At 48.5% G+C, this 14811-nt stretch overlaps 1 protein-coding gene across 2 annotated transcripts in view; it reads left to right on the top strand.

Annotated features, from left to right (window-relative positions):
* Positions 1-14811, top strand: part of LOC137436398 (interleukin-27 subunit beta-like) — a 58407-nt gene that overhangs the window by 29667 nt on the left and 13929 nt on the right. The window lies entirely within an intron of this gene.

Raw genomic sequence — 14811 nt, 5'->3', positions numbered from 1 at the left:
GGGGTGGATCAACTGGGGTAGAAAAGATCAAGGTTTTGGATGGGGGAAGATAAGAGATGGTGGTGAACAGCTGTTTTAAAGACCTGGAGGGAGGAGTGGGATTGAAGGGAGTGCAGGAGTTTGTTCCAGAGGTTGGAGTAAAGGGGAATGAAAGAGTGAAGGTGAATAGAGAGTCTTGATTTTGGCAGTTTCACCAGAAGAGGGTTGCAGGCAGATCTTGTGCGTCCTGCAGGAATATTTGGGGGACAGAGCACAGATAGAGCAGGGGGAGCAAGGCCGGAGAGGAGTCGGTAGAAGACAGAAAGACCACCAACCTGCCTGCGCTGAGAGAGAGAAAGGCCCTCAGAGTCAGCTTCATCGTGGGAGATTCCAATGATTCTGAAAGCTTTGGTTTCAAAAGCGTGAAGCCGAGCTAACTGTGAGGCAGGAGCACCAGCCCAGAGGGGAGAGCAGTACTCATCTGAAGCATTGCTGGAAGTGTGGCGATGCCATTGATGCAATGCCCCTGCAGGTTAGAGCAGGAATTTCAGATAGCCGGCATTTGTTCAGGGTGCTGATGATAACTCGATTGCTCTTCTCAAAAGACACAATATTTAACGTGCACCAACTAATGCCAGCAGATGCGACATCCAGGTCAATGTCAATCCAATGGACTGCACAAACATTTATGTATCGTCCCACCTGCGAAACACCAGAATGACAGTTTATAGCTCGGCCAAAATTCAATCCCAGGCGAGGAAACCCAGAGGCAATTGCGCATACCTCTCGGCTATCTTTCCAGCCTTAGGAAAGGCTTTCCAGCCTTTCCAGCTCTGAATTTTCCAGTTACGAACTATGAGCTTTCCAGTTTCCAATATTCCCAGTTATAACTCTACACTTCGAGGCAATATCTCCCAAAGATGGTTTCCTTCTTGCCATATGCCAGCAGTTTCATGACTGCAGAACTACACCGCACTCGAGCTGGTGCTGACTCGCACTACTATGTTTCTCTTCCAAGACAGTTGTTTTGTGATTTGGTTTATTATAACGGATATTTTAAAATTGAACTGACTCTGCATGCATGCTCCCAGTATGTAGAGATAGCTAATTTCTTCCATCCTGTTCATTCTCTTCCAGAAGCCTGGTGTTGGATTAGCGGTTAGGGTGCCAGCTTGGGATCCTAGGATCCTGGGTTTGAATCCCGGTCATCGCTGAATTAACACCAGGGGGGTTGACTCAGCCTGTCATCCTTCCGAGGTCGGCAAATTGAGTACCAGATCACTGGTAATTTCCTGTGTGTCGCAAGAGGCGACTAATAGGGTTGGCGGCAGGAAGGGCATCCGGCCGTAAAACATTGCTTCAAAAAGGGGATCACGGTGCCAGAAAAAGGCCAACCCCTGCTCTGCGGGGAAAAATGGCCTCTAAAGGTGGTTCTTTTCTTCTTCTGTTCATTCCCTTCCAACGACTTACAGTTTTAGTTTATATTGCAGTATCAGAACTTGCTGTTTTCGGTCATGTTTGATTCTCGTGTGAATGGCATTTGACATCGAGATCAAACTGCTTGGCCAATTTCCCTCAAATTTTTCACAAATGCCAAGGATTCCCAACGGGCAGCCATGGACACAAAACAAATGCGGCCCTGAGGATGGGAAGACAATGCCTAAAAAAATTTTTAGTCAACGTTTAAATTTTTTACATTTTTGTGTAAGCTCTCTGCTCACCTTCACTCCTTCATTCCTCTTTTCTCCCGCCTCTGAAACAAACTCCCTCACTCTCTTCAATCCCACTCCACCCTCCAGGTCTTTAAAACAGCTGTTCACCACCATCTCTTATCTTCCCCCATCCAAAACCTTGATCTTTTCTACCCCTGCTAATTTCACCCCAATTCCACTTTTTTGAAATACCAACTTCTGTCCTGGAAGTCCTTGGTGTCCTTGTGTTTTATACTTCTCCCTCCCTCCCCCCCCCCCCCCCCCCATTCCCACGCCTCCTCCCCCCAAGCCCTCTCCCTTCCACACATCTCCCTGCTCTCAAATGTTGTGTTTGTGTGCTTCCTCTTCTCTCCCCATCTTGTCTTCCGCTCCCTCTTTTTATATATTTTGTTTGTCTGGTTGATTTGTTTGTCAAGTAAATGTCAGCTCTTTCACGAGCCTCGATTCAGTATACAAAAAAAAAAAAAAAAAAGAAGCATATATTTAACTAGAACTGCGAGCAGTCGTTGGTCAGGGCAATCTTAATATCACGGAGGATTGCCTTGAATATGGCCTCGGTAAGTTAACAGTCGTTCGGCGATGCATGGTTAAGGATGGTTAGCTCACACTTGCCGCCATTGATCTCAAGTCCGATGTCGGTCAGTTGAGCAATGAGACTCTAAACTGTCTAAAGTTTGGCCAGCAATTTCGCATGCTCATCACCAAACGATGCTTTGTTGAAGTAACGTATGTTAAGCTCCAACTGAACCCCCCTAACTATGGGGTCGATGCCCAGGGAGGATAGGCTGGGCCTGAATGGGGTCACCCTGTTGGGTGCCCGTTGGTGAATGAATGGCCTCGTCACCACAGAACAGGACTGAAGGCCTAGCGTACACCTGCCAAATGAGCAGATATATGCTGGAAGTTCATCTTTAAGACAATAAAGTATCACACCTCAATGAGTTGAACGCATTGTGCTTGTCGATATTAAGGGAAACGCGGTTTGGAAGCGAATTTGTCAGGTAGAGTCTTGGAGGCAAGTTTGTCAGGTGAGTGTCTTGCAGCGTGAACAGCCGCTTCACACCCTCCTTTGGTCAAATAGCCCAACTGGATGGCTTTGGCCGTGAGTCGGCAAAACGTATTGCCCACAGCAATTGGGTGAAGACAGCCATCTTTCTTGGTTAAAGAGAATAACTTCGTGCTGAAAAAAATAGGAAGCACAGCTTCCAAAACCTCCCCCCGCAGGACCATGTTGATGAACAGGGTGAGAGAGAGTCGGCCAGCTCCCGATTCAGCAGATTCCTTGCCCAGAAGAGCCTGAAAGTGGCCCGGTCTGAGCCCATCAGGGCCCACCGCCGACCCGGATGAAAATAGATTGACGGACGTCTGGACGGAGTGCTCCGACAGAATCACCGGATCAGCCAATTCACTGTCAGGCGCAGCTGAAAGGTTGCGGTCTGGCAGGGCAGCTAGATGTTTCGCTTTAAGCGCATCAGCCATTTCGGCTGATTGTGGAGCATGCCCCTCACAGACAGGACGCCAACTCTCTGACAGCCCCCTTGATGTCCATGTCAGCAAATTTGGCCTTCACCCTTTTGTTAATGCGTTGCAGGTTGTCAACTTGGTGGGGCTTGATGGCAGAGTTGCTTGAAAGGGCGATTGGAAGAGTTGGCAAACCGTCCAAATCCAAAAAAACAACAACAACAAAAAACATCGGCCACCTGACACTTGACTTTGGATGAGAGCGAGACACCGGGGGAGTCCTGTGCGTCTTTATCAGGCGTCCTTAGGCCAAAAAAGCAAGAAATGAGGCGGCCATGCCAAGCCAACAGCGCCTGGTTCTCCAGGACATCACAGAGAAGTTTGCTAGGTGCGTCAGTGACACGAATACGAGCGGACTTAGGTATTTTTCGGAGTACGCTGAAATTGTCACGGGATCTTGACAAATAGATGGAAATGTTCATTGGTTGGGCAGTTTTTAGCCGGGGTATGAGGGGCAGGATGGGGGGGGAGGGGGAGGAGGGGTGGTAATGGGCAGTAGGTGTGATCCCGCGGGAAAGCGGGCAAGGCCAATAGGTCAAAAGCACCACCACCTGATGCCCAGAAAATTTGACACGAGTAGTGGTAGCAGGAGTTGTGTGACCGACACTGAATGAAATATATATATGTATGTATGTACATACACACACGACATGACCAAAACTAAGCGGACACACCTTCTAATTAGTGGATTCGGCTGTTGGAGCCACACCCATTGCTGAAAGGTATATATAATCAAGCACACAGCCATGCAATCTCTATATACAAGCATTGGCAGTAGAATGGGCTGTACTGAAGAACTCAGTGACTATAAACGTGGCACCTTCATAGGATACCACCTTTCCAACAAGTCAGTTTGTCAAATTTCTGCCCTGCTAGAGCTGCCCCGGTCAACTGCAAGCGCTGTTATTGTGAAGTGGAAACGTCTAGGAGCAACAAAAGCTCAGCCGCAAAATGGTAGGCCACACAAGCTCACAGAACGGGACCGCCGAGTGCTGAAGCGCATAGCGCATAAAAATAGGCTGTCCTCGGTTGCAACACTCACTACTGATTTCCAAACTGCCTCTGGAAGCAACGTCAGCACAACAACTGTTCGTCGGGAGCTTCATGAAATGTGTTTCCATGGCCGAGCAGCCGCACACAAGCTTAAAATCACCATGCGCAATGCCAAGTGTCTGCTGGAATGGTGTAAAGCGCGCCGCCATTGGACTTTGGAGCAGTGGAAACACGTTCTCTGTAGGGATGAATCACGCTTCACCATGTGTCAGTCCAATGGACGAAACTGGGTTTGACTGATACCAGGAGAATGCTACCTGCCCGAATGCACAGTGCCAATTGTAAAGTGTGGTGGAGGAGGAATAATGGTCTGGGGCTGTTTTTCATGGTTTGGGCTAGGCCACTTAGTTCCAGTGAAGGGAAATCTTAACGCTACAGCATACAATGACATTCTAGACGATTGTGTGCTTCCAACTTTGTGGCAACAGTTTGGGGAAGGCCCTTTCCTGTTTCAGCATGACAATGCCCCCATGCACCAAGCGAGGTCCATACATAAATGGTTTGTCAAGATTGATGTGGAATAACTTGACTGGCCTGCACAGGGCCCTGACCTCAACCCCATCAAACACTTTTGGGATGAATTGGAATACTGACTGTGAGCCAGGCCTAATTGCCCAACATCAGTGCCCAACTTCACAAATGCTCTTCTGGCTGAATAGAAGCAAATCCCGGCAGCAATGTTCCAACAACTAGTGGAAAGCCTTCCCAGAAGAGTGGAGGCTGTTATAGCAGCAGAGAGGGGGGAGGGGGGGGGGGGGGACCAAATCCATGTTAATGCCCATGATTTTGGAATGAGATGTTCGATGTTCGGGTGTCCGCATACTTTTGGTCATGTCGTGTATATATTGTCGCGTTCCTAGGGATTAAAATCCTCCAAGGAAACGGATAGCCGAACGAGCTTAACACTCGGAGGCATTCAATCCAAATATGACGGAGTTTATATGCGCGGATGGGGGGGTGGGCAGCGAAGCTCTTACATTCACGGACCCCACTGGACGTCTTCGAACCTGGATAATCAATTCAACCCGACACGGAATTAAAATGTAACAACAAAAAGGTTTAATAAAATAATGCCAGGAAACAAAGAAATGCACAATAAACTAATATTAATCAATGGAGCGCCCCCATACAGACTCGTATACAACACAAGGGAATGGTAAAGTAAAAATAAATAATGTTTCTGCCGGCACTCAGCTCTGGTCACGACGAGCACTTTGGGAGCTTGATGGTCGTTGAAGCTTGAAGCCACCGCACGGGAAGCGCACAAGATGGCGGTGGCACCGTGCACTTAGCAGCCACCGGCGTGAGGCAAGCAGACAGGACGACCTCCTTTGGCTCGCTCGTGGCCTCCTTCGCTTCCGAAGAACACAGCCTCCAAAACCTCCTCCCTTCCACTTGCTAAGCTCCGAAAAAGCACCAAAAGCTTTCACCGATCTCCTCACAGGCGCCCACACAGCAAAACGTGACCGTCCCCAACCAAAGACAGGACCGAGAGAAGAGGAGAAGCGAAAAGAGGGACAGGAAATGTCCGAACACAGTCTTTTTGTTTGCAGAGCTTTTGCGTCATCCAAAGCCGCCCGTGCCTGCTCCAACCAGCGAGTCTATCTCTTCATTCCATGACCATCCTAACCAATCACAGCTCTTTGGGGTATGATGCAACTTGATCTTGCGATGTGGCGGCTACGGCACCAGCGGTAGTTGAATGTCCCAGTTCTGATTGCTTTATTTAGTGTTATTAATGCGTTTGTTTGACTATGTGTGTGTGCTGCATTGTCATGGGGAACAGAGGGGAATAACAGAGGCAATTACATGCAGGGGATTTACCATTAATCCCATACTAATTGACATCACCCCACTCCTCATCATGTGAACAAAGATACACTCTTACACGACATACGGTCCCTACTTATGTACATGGGTTTTGTTTCTTCTTCTTCATCGTAACATATGGAGCATGGTGATCTATACACTTCTACATGGACCTACGGTATTTCATTGTCTACCCCCCCCCCCACAAACATAAAACAGCCCTCCCCCCCCCACCCCCCTCCTGGAACTGTAGCTCCCGCAAGGTTCACTGCAGGTGCCACCGCCCCAGCCTTAAAACTTACCGTCTCACACTTAATTAGCCTAGTAAATAAATTAGGAGGGCTGTGGGAAGCGAGCCGTAGCTACTTACCTATTCTCTTTACCGTTCTACAGAAGCAACAATTCACATATGTATACAACTTGGATCGACGCTCCTAACTCCTGGGGCAGGAAGGAAAATGTCAACAACACACAAAAAACTACCTTAACCACAAAACTTTATCAAAAATGCAAAATTCAAAAATATTTGTACAACCCCAGTCTACAGACCCCGTCCGCCGGTGGATGCATTTGTTCATTCACTCCCTCAATTTCTCCCTTCAATCCATCAATTTGTCCCTCCAATTCTCCCTTCAACCCTTCAATCTTGTTTTCCATTCCCTTAATTTTTCCCTCCAACCGATCACTCATTCCTCTCATATTATTCTCCAATCGTTCCCCACGTGCATTCTGAGCATTCATATCCCCCTTCAACCCATCAATGTTGTCATTCATTTCTCCCATCTGTTCCCCATTTTTATTAATATCTCCTTTTATTTGCCTCATTCCTCACTTTAATTGTTCACTCATTTCCTCCATTTTCCTAAATAAATTGATCCAAGGCCTGGTCGGGTATCGCACCCGCTCCCATTGTCCCCGGCTCCCTCATGGATAGGGGGGTGGACTAATGCTCGGGATGGGGGAGGTTCCACTCCTATTTTCCTCAAACTCTACCCCTGGCTCACTTCCATATTCTTCGGGGCCCTCCACTCGCTCAGCCATCTCACTCGTTTCCGCCATCCACGGTGAGAAAGAAGTTCTCCCTCGCGCGTATTTAACCTCAGAAAAAAAAAGAGATTTTAAACTTTCCGAAAGCGCGATGTTGCGCTTCGCACACCAATCAACTATTAAATTTGGACACGCCAGTACTACGATTACCCACCCCCCCCCCCCCCCCCTCAACGAGAGAAAGACAACTGTTAAAAATTTTTGATTCGAAATGCTGAGCGCAATTTGCACCCAGCGGGTGTCGACCGGACACCGACTGCCCGCCGAGTCCGAATCCCACACTCCTGACCCCAATTGTCACGTTCCTAAGGATTAAAATCCACCCTGCATATATAAATATACAAGAAATATAAGAGATATAATAACATACACAACAAGACAACAAACACGCAAGAACAATTCAAGAACGCCCCGAAGAACGATTGGTACCATAGAGTGATGTGGTGGCGGCCGTTGGTTGGAGCAGGCACGGGAGGCGTCGGATAACGTAAGAGCTCTGTGAACAAAAGACTGTGTTCCGACATTTTCTGCCTCTCTTCTCTCTCTTTGGGTCCTGGGCCCGTATTCACAAACGTTCTTATGTTAAGTACACTTAAACCCCAAGTGTGACACTTACATAGGACGAAGACTTATGTCGGTATTCATAAATGACCTTAAGTGTTACACCTCACTCAGTGTGACACCAAAATATAGGTGTAACACCTAACCGTTTTGACTGGCCGTTGCTCGGGTTAATGATCACATTTCTTGCACGATTGTGCCAGTTTCTGTGGTTTGGCTGAGTGCCATGACATAAGGACGGGACTACATAACTGGGTTCAAAACCAAATGCTATTATTTAATGCTGTTCCAAGTCGCTAGGAGGACCTTAGGCATTCTTTCCACCCTTCATCATGGCGGGGAACACGACGTCTACGAAGCGAAAGAAAAATTTCACTAATGCTGAAAGATTTCGGCTGTGCGAAGAGTTTTCGGAAATTTCACGACAGCCTGAAGTAAAGGAAACAATGCATGGGTGACTTGAGAGACAACTCGATTCATCGTTGGTTGTGATACATGCACTGCATCTCCTGCTGTCATCTGAAAGGCTCCGGTCGCATAGAAACGTATAGCTGCCAAAACCTTAAGTTCCCTTGGCAATGCGTGGTTTCGCAATGTCATTGGATCAAGATTATCACCAATAACATCAATAACATCCAAAATCGTTTGCCGGTCAAGGCGGTATCGTTGGTATGGTTCGACATCATCGTACTCATCTAGCGGATGAAGTCGGTCACGAAATACTCGTTCTCGACGAATTGCACGCCGTCGAACCAGCCGATCTTGTGCTATCAGAAGCAATGCAGCCATTCCTCTTCGCTGTCTGGTCGAAAGTGGACAGAATGTGCAGTGTGTGGCCAACTTACGTTCACTTAAGACACGACTGGAGGTGTCTCAAATATAAGCATGAAGTTGAGTGTAATACATTAGGTAAGTAGCATATTCAATACCACTTGTTCGTAAAACCTAAGTGAGGAGGTACTTAAGTGTTATACTTGGACTTAAGTACGTTTATGAATACGGGCCCTGGCTTTTATAACGAACGGACAATGTCGTGTCCCGACATTCATTCATTCATTCTCTCTCTCTCTCTCTCTCTCTCTCTCTCTCTCTCTCTCTCTCTCTCTCTCTCTCTGTCTCTCTGTCTCTCTGTCTCTCTGTCTCTCTGTCTCTCTCTCTCTCTGTCTCTCTCTCTCTCTCTCTCTCTCTCTCTCTCTCTCTCTCTCTCGCGCCCCCTGCTGGCCGTTTGTGGTGGGTGTGGCGTCATGGCGGCTGTGAGCAACTGCTCTGTGGTGTAGTGAGTTCTTTGTGAGTTTTTCTCCTCTCCTGCCCTCCCCTGCCCCCCCTCCCTCTCCTTTTCCATCCGTTGTGCTTCGGCATCGTGTTTCCATCCGTTCTGTACCCTTGTCTTCAAGAGAGAGAGGATTGAGAGCGAGCCCATTTTGGGTGCGGCCTACTGGCTTTGACGACGCTTTGTAAGCCTTTTCTTGCGCTTATAATGCACGTTTATTATTTACTTTAGTTTGATTATTTAGGTTTGACACCTTCTTGTCCGGTTCGGACAAGGGGGGGGGGGGGGGGATTTCGCCGGTATGGCGAATACACGCTCTCGTTGCGAGGCGTTCGAGAAATTGACACGTAAGCATGCATTCGCATGTGTTCCGCCCGAAGGAGCTCCTACTGAGGACATTATCCTTGCCGTGGGATCCATCATAGGAGACGGTAATGTTCGTGCGGCGTCACGAATGAACCAAAAATTTGTTGTCTTCGTGTCAGAAGAAAAACTCGTCCATGACGTCGTTAGTACCGGTCTAACCATAAAAGGGGGCCATTACATTACGGTATCCCCTATGGATACGCCGGCGACCAAGATAACAATATCCAACGTCCCACCATTTGTGCCAGGCGAGAAACTCCTATCTGTTCTGTCTCGTTATGGAAAAATTGTTTCCCGAATCTCAATGATCCCGCTCGGGTGTCGCAGTGATCGTGTTAAACACGTGATGAGCTTTAGGAGGCAGGTGTACATGATCCTCCCGGATCGCGGAGCCGATACAGGTTTAAATATATCCTTTAAAGTATCGTTGGATGATCGAGAATACCACATGTATGCTTCCTCAGCCTCCTTAACTTGCTTTAATTGTGGAGAATTCGGACACGTTAAAAGATTCTGTCCTAGGGCCGCTTGTCCGAAGTGTGGTGAACCGGGACATAACGAAAGGGCTTGCAAAAAGGCCAATCCCTCCACCGCGCCTTGTGACACCCCGACCATGCTCGCTGACACCCGGACCGTATCTCCTGTTACCCCTACCGTACCTTCCGTCACCCGGACCGTATCTCCTGTCACCCCTACCGTACCTTCCGTCACCCGGACCGTACCCTCTGACACCCCGACCGCACCTTCGGACGCCCGGACCGTACCTTCTGACACCCTGACCGTACCTTCTGACACCCCGACCGTACCTTCCGTCACCCGGACCGTACCCTCTGACACCCCGACCGCACCTTCGGACGCCCGGACCGTACCTTCTGACACCCTGACCGTACCTTCTGACACCCCGACCGTACCTTCTGACACCCCGACCGTACCTTCTGACACCCCGACCGTACCTTCTGACACCCCGACCGTACCTTCTGACACCCCGACTGAGTCGTCTGTCACACCGGTGCTTTTCGATTCCAATGTGACGACACCCACCGATGCGACTGACACAACTAGCATTGCCCCCTTTCCCGAACCCATGAACGAAGAATCCACAGTGTTTTCTAAAAAGCGAAGAGCACCAGCGCCAAGCAGTTTCGCTGGTGCTGCAAAGAAGGCGGTCATGGGCGGCACCATTTCCGGCGCACACGTGTCCGAGTGCCCCTCTGACATTCCCTCACTAACTGAGAACATGGATACCGTTGCCAATGACACCAGTGAGTCTCATTATGTAAATGAGCCAAAAAATAAAATTTGTACCTCTCACCTGGAAGTTTCCGAGTGCGAAACCTCCAGTGAAAGTATTACCATTTCCGAGCTGGGAAATGGTTTTCCGCCTGCCCCCCCTTTAAATACCGAGCAGACTAAGGATTCAATAAACGCTCCCACTGTACAAACGGGGCCAGCAAATCTGAGTTTGCCGGGATCTCAAACCCAAGCTCCGACCCCAGAAACAAATATCCACCAAAGTGTTAACGAGTGCCCTCGGGAACACCTTGAGAAACTTGTGAAGGTGCCCCCAGACAAGACCGCGGGGGCAGCGGGTAATACCCCAGATCCCGACGACATGTTATCTGACGTGTCTGAGTCCGAAGATGACATTGAGGCAACCGCGCTGTCACAAACAATGACAGGTCACTCGCAGGTATCCCCTCAACTCGTTCTTACCTTCCTTAACGAAACGTATCGTCACCGCAACATTGTCATTAAAGACAATTTCCCTGACTTGGCTGCATTCATGTGCACCGCAAAGTCAATAATCAAAGCGCGTGAGGATTTTGACCTGACGAAATCTCAACTCCACAGGTTAAGAAAGTTTGTTACCCGAGCAGGTGCAGAGTGTTCCCAAGCACAGGGCGATTTCATTACCACGGAATGAAAAACATTTCCTTTGCGACCTTAAACATGAATGGTGGGGGTGCAAGCCACCTCCGTCAGGCCCAAGTCAAAAACTTGTTTGACCGTAAAAAGGCAAATGTTCTTTTACTACAAGAGACCCACATCACACCTAACGTGGAACATGACTGGTGCCAAACTTTCAAAGGGCAATGCTATTTTAGCAATCTGTCAGCCTCATCTGCTGGGGTTGGGTTTTTTCTAAAGCCAGGCCTAGCTTTCGAGTCTTGTCATTTTCAGGAAGTCATAAAAGGCCGGCTTATTTCCCTCCAGCTTGCACATCAAAACTTCCGCTGTACCATTTTCAATGTGTACGCACCTAGTGAGAGCAGGGACCGAAAGGCCTTCTTCACTTCCATGGTAAACCACCTGAAATCAGTTGATCTCGATCAATGTGTGTGCATTGGTGGTGACTTTAATTGCACCTTTGACCCTCCGAAAGACAGAAACTCGGCAGAACCCCACCCCGAGTCCCATGCGGACCTATCCCGTTTCTTTAAGACGGCCGGTCTACTGGATGTTTGGCGATTGCACCACCCCAACACAGTCCAGTTTACCTGGTGTCGATGTGCCAATGGCCGGGTGTCTTCGGCAAGACTCGACCGCTGGTACATAAATGTACCCTTTAAGAACGTCGCGGCCTCGTCAGGTTGTTTTCCGTCATTGTTTTCAGACCACCATATGGTAACCTTAGATCTTTCTTTTCCTCGACCCACATGCAGAAATAGTTACTGGAAGTTTAACGTTAAACTTTTAGAGGACAGTTTATTTACAGACTCCTTTCGTGATTTCTGGGCTGAAATGAGTACTAAAAAATCTTCTTTCTCCTCAATTAGCCTCTGGTGGGATAACCTAAAGGCCCAAATTCGAGTATTTTGTCAACAATTTAATTCGCACTGTACCAATGTAAAACATATCACGATGGCTTGCTTGGAAGCAGACATCTTAAGGTTAGAGAGCAAGTTGGCCAATGAGAGCAACCCAGTGAACTATCGGTTGCTACTCGAGAAGAAGGCCCAATTAAGGGATTTGATCCATGAAAAAGCAGCGGGCACACTAGTTCGGCTAAGAATACAAAATATAAAGGTTTCAGATACCCCAACTAAGGCTTTCTTTCACCTAGAAACTATAGAGAAACCAGCACGACTCATATCTTCGGTTTTGGACCCAGGGGGGAACATCCTAACAAATCCGAGTGATATAAGATTAAATATAATTGATTTCTTTTCTGAACTTTTCAAGGCCAAAACAGTTTCTCACGAAATGATGAATGTTTTGACCTCTCACCTTCCTTCCGTGGCTGAGGCCCAACGTCTGGAACTGGATGCTCCAATTACCCTTCCAGAGCTATCCGGTGCACTCGCTGAGATGGAGTCGGGAAAAGCCCCTGGCATCGATGGCCTACCGGCCGAATTTCTTTCGGCATTCTGGGACATTTTGGGCCCAGAGCTGCTCAATGTTCTGGATGCATCTCTTTTATCCGGAGAATTACCGCTCAGTTTTAGAAGAGCAGTACTCTGCCTGCTACCCAAGACTGGCGATCTCCGACACCTGTCAAACTGGCGTCCGATCTCGTTGTTGTGCACGGATTACAAACTGTTTTCCAAGGTCCTTGCGAACCGGTTGAAGACAGTTATCGGGGACCTGGTGTCACCTGATCAAAGTTGCGGCATCCCTGGCAGATCCATCTATGACAACATATTCCTAGTCAGAGATTTGTTAACTGGTAAATGTGTTAAAGAGGATTTTGGATTGGTGTTTCTTGACCTGGCAAAAGCCTTTGATAGCATTGATCATGAGTTTTTGTGTCATGTGTTACAAGCTTGCGGGCTTGGCACAAATTTTAGAGCCTACATAGCTTTGTTATATGCAAACATCTCCAGCCTGATCAAAGTTAACAACGAATTTTGCCCACCCATAAAGGTTCAGAGAGGGGTAAGGCAAGGTTGTCCACTTTCAGGTCTATTATTTGCCCTCGCCTTGGAGCCCCTCTTAATCGCCCTCAGAAAGGATATCCCTGGACTTGCCCTTTCTCCAGGACACCCACCTTTGACCCTGTCAGCTTATGCCGACGACCTGTGTGTCATTATAAAAAGAAAATGCGACAGTGACGCCATGGCAAAGTGTTTGTCGGACTTCAACCTTGCCTCATCATTAAGGTGTAATTGGGGGAAAAGCAAGGCTCTGTGGATCCCCTTTCCAAAAAACGACTTATCTATGCCACCGTTATTACCACCACCTCCCCTTCCTGCAGAACTAGTGTGGGCAAACGATGGCATCAAGTATTTGGGCGTCTTCCTCGGACCTCCTCAGTATGCCCAGAACAATTGGGACAGGATCATTGACCAGGTAGACGGGCGTTTGAGCCGATGGAAAAGAGCTCTACCCCACCTGTCCTATAAGGGTCGCGTGCTAGTTGTCAACAACCTCGTCACTACCCTTTTGTGGCACCGGTTCATCTGCCTGCAACCACCGGAGGTTTTGCTCCAAGCTATCCAGAGGAAACTGGTGGATTTTTTTTGGGGAGGCTACCACTGGCTTCGACCCAGCGCCATATGTTGTCCCTTGGCCGAGGGTGGTCATGGCCTAGTCGATGTGAAATGCCGCCTGTTGGCCTTCCGGCTCCGCTCCATCCAACGCTTGCTGTATGCAGAACACCTACCAGGAAAGCCCTTAGCCTGCTCCATTCTTCAACGAGCTGGGAGGCTCGGATACGGACAGGAACTTTTCCTGACCAACCTTCAACACACCGATACATCTCTGCTCCCAGTTTTTTATCAGAGCCTCTTGAATGCCTGGCAGGGCGTTTCGATAAGTCGCCAAACAGACTCGTATGGCACTAACATGTATGCACATGAGCCTTTATTTTTCAACTCACTTTTCCCCGATATCCCGAGGAGTCGCGACTTCTGCCAGCATTTTATAGCGGCCAACATCCTGAAAGTGTGTCATCTCCGACACGACTCTGGACAGGGATGGAAGCCTGCGAACGAGCTGGCGGACCTAACAGGTGTTCGGTCCAGGAGGCAAATCGAGAATATACTAAGAGCGGTGATCCGAAAGGGCCACCAGCTAGGCCTACATTGGACGCAGGACATAGAGGTCGAGCCCACAGTCCCAAAATTAGGGGTCACTTTTACCCCAAACGAGCTGCCCCCCATGAGCGCAGGGTCACCCCCCTTCCATGGCATGAGCAGCAAGAGTATCTATAGGTCTTGTGTGAAACTTCTTCTTGGGGACCCACCTCTAGCTGGGGTTACCCGGTGGAAAGGACTCTTGCCTCCCGGTCCCCCCTCTGAGCCTTTATGGGATACAATGTATGCTGGACTTATTTCTAAAAGAACAGGTGACCTTCAGTGGCGTTTGGCCCACTGGATTGTTCCTTCCAATGCTGTCATCCGTTTTTTTTCCCCCATTTCCGGCTGTTGCCCCTTTTGTCCGGCGAGGGAAGATTTGCTTCATGCTTTCATTAATTGTGAAAGACTTTCTCCTTTGTTTCATTGGTTAAATTTTATTTCCCATAGATTGCAGGTTACCTTTTCTTTGAAAGCT

Source organism: Myxine glutinosa, chromosome 11, assembly GCF_964187855.1.
Source record: "Myxine glutinosa chromosome 11, kmMyxGlut1.1, whole genome shotgun sequence".
NCBI lineage: Eukaryota > Metazoa > Chordata > Myxini > Myxiniformes > Myxinidae > Myxine > Myxine glutinosa.
This window is presented reverse-complemented; position numbering and strand designations above follow the sequence as displayed.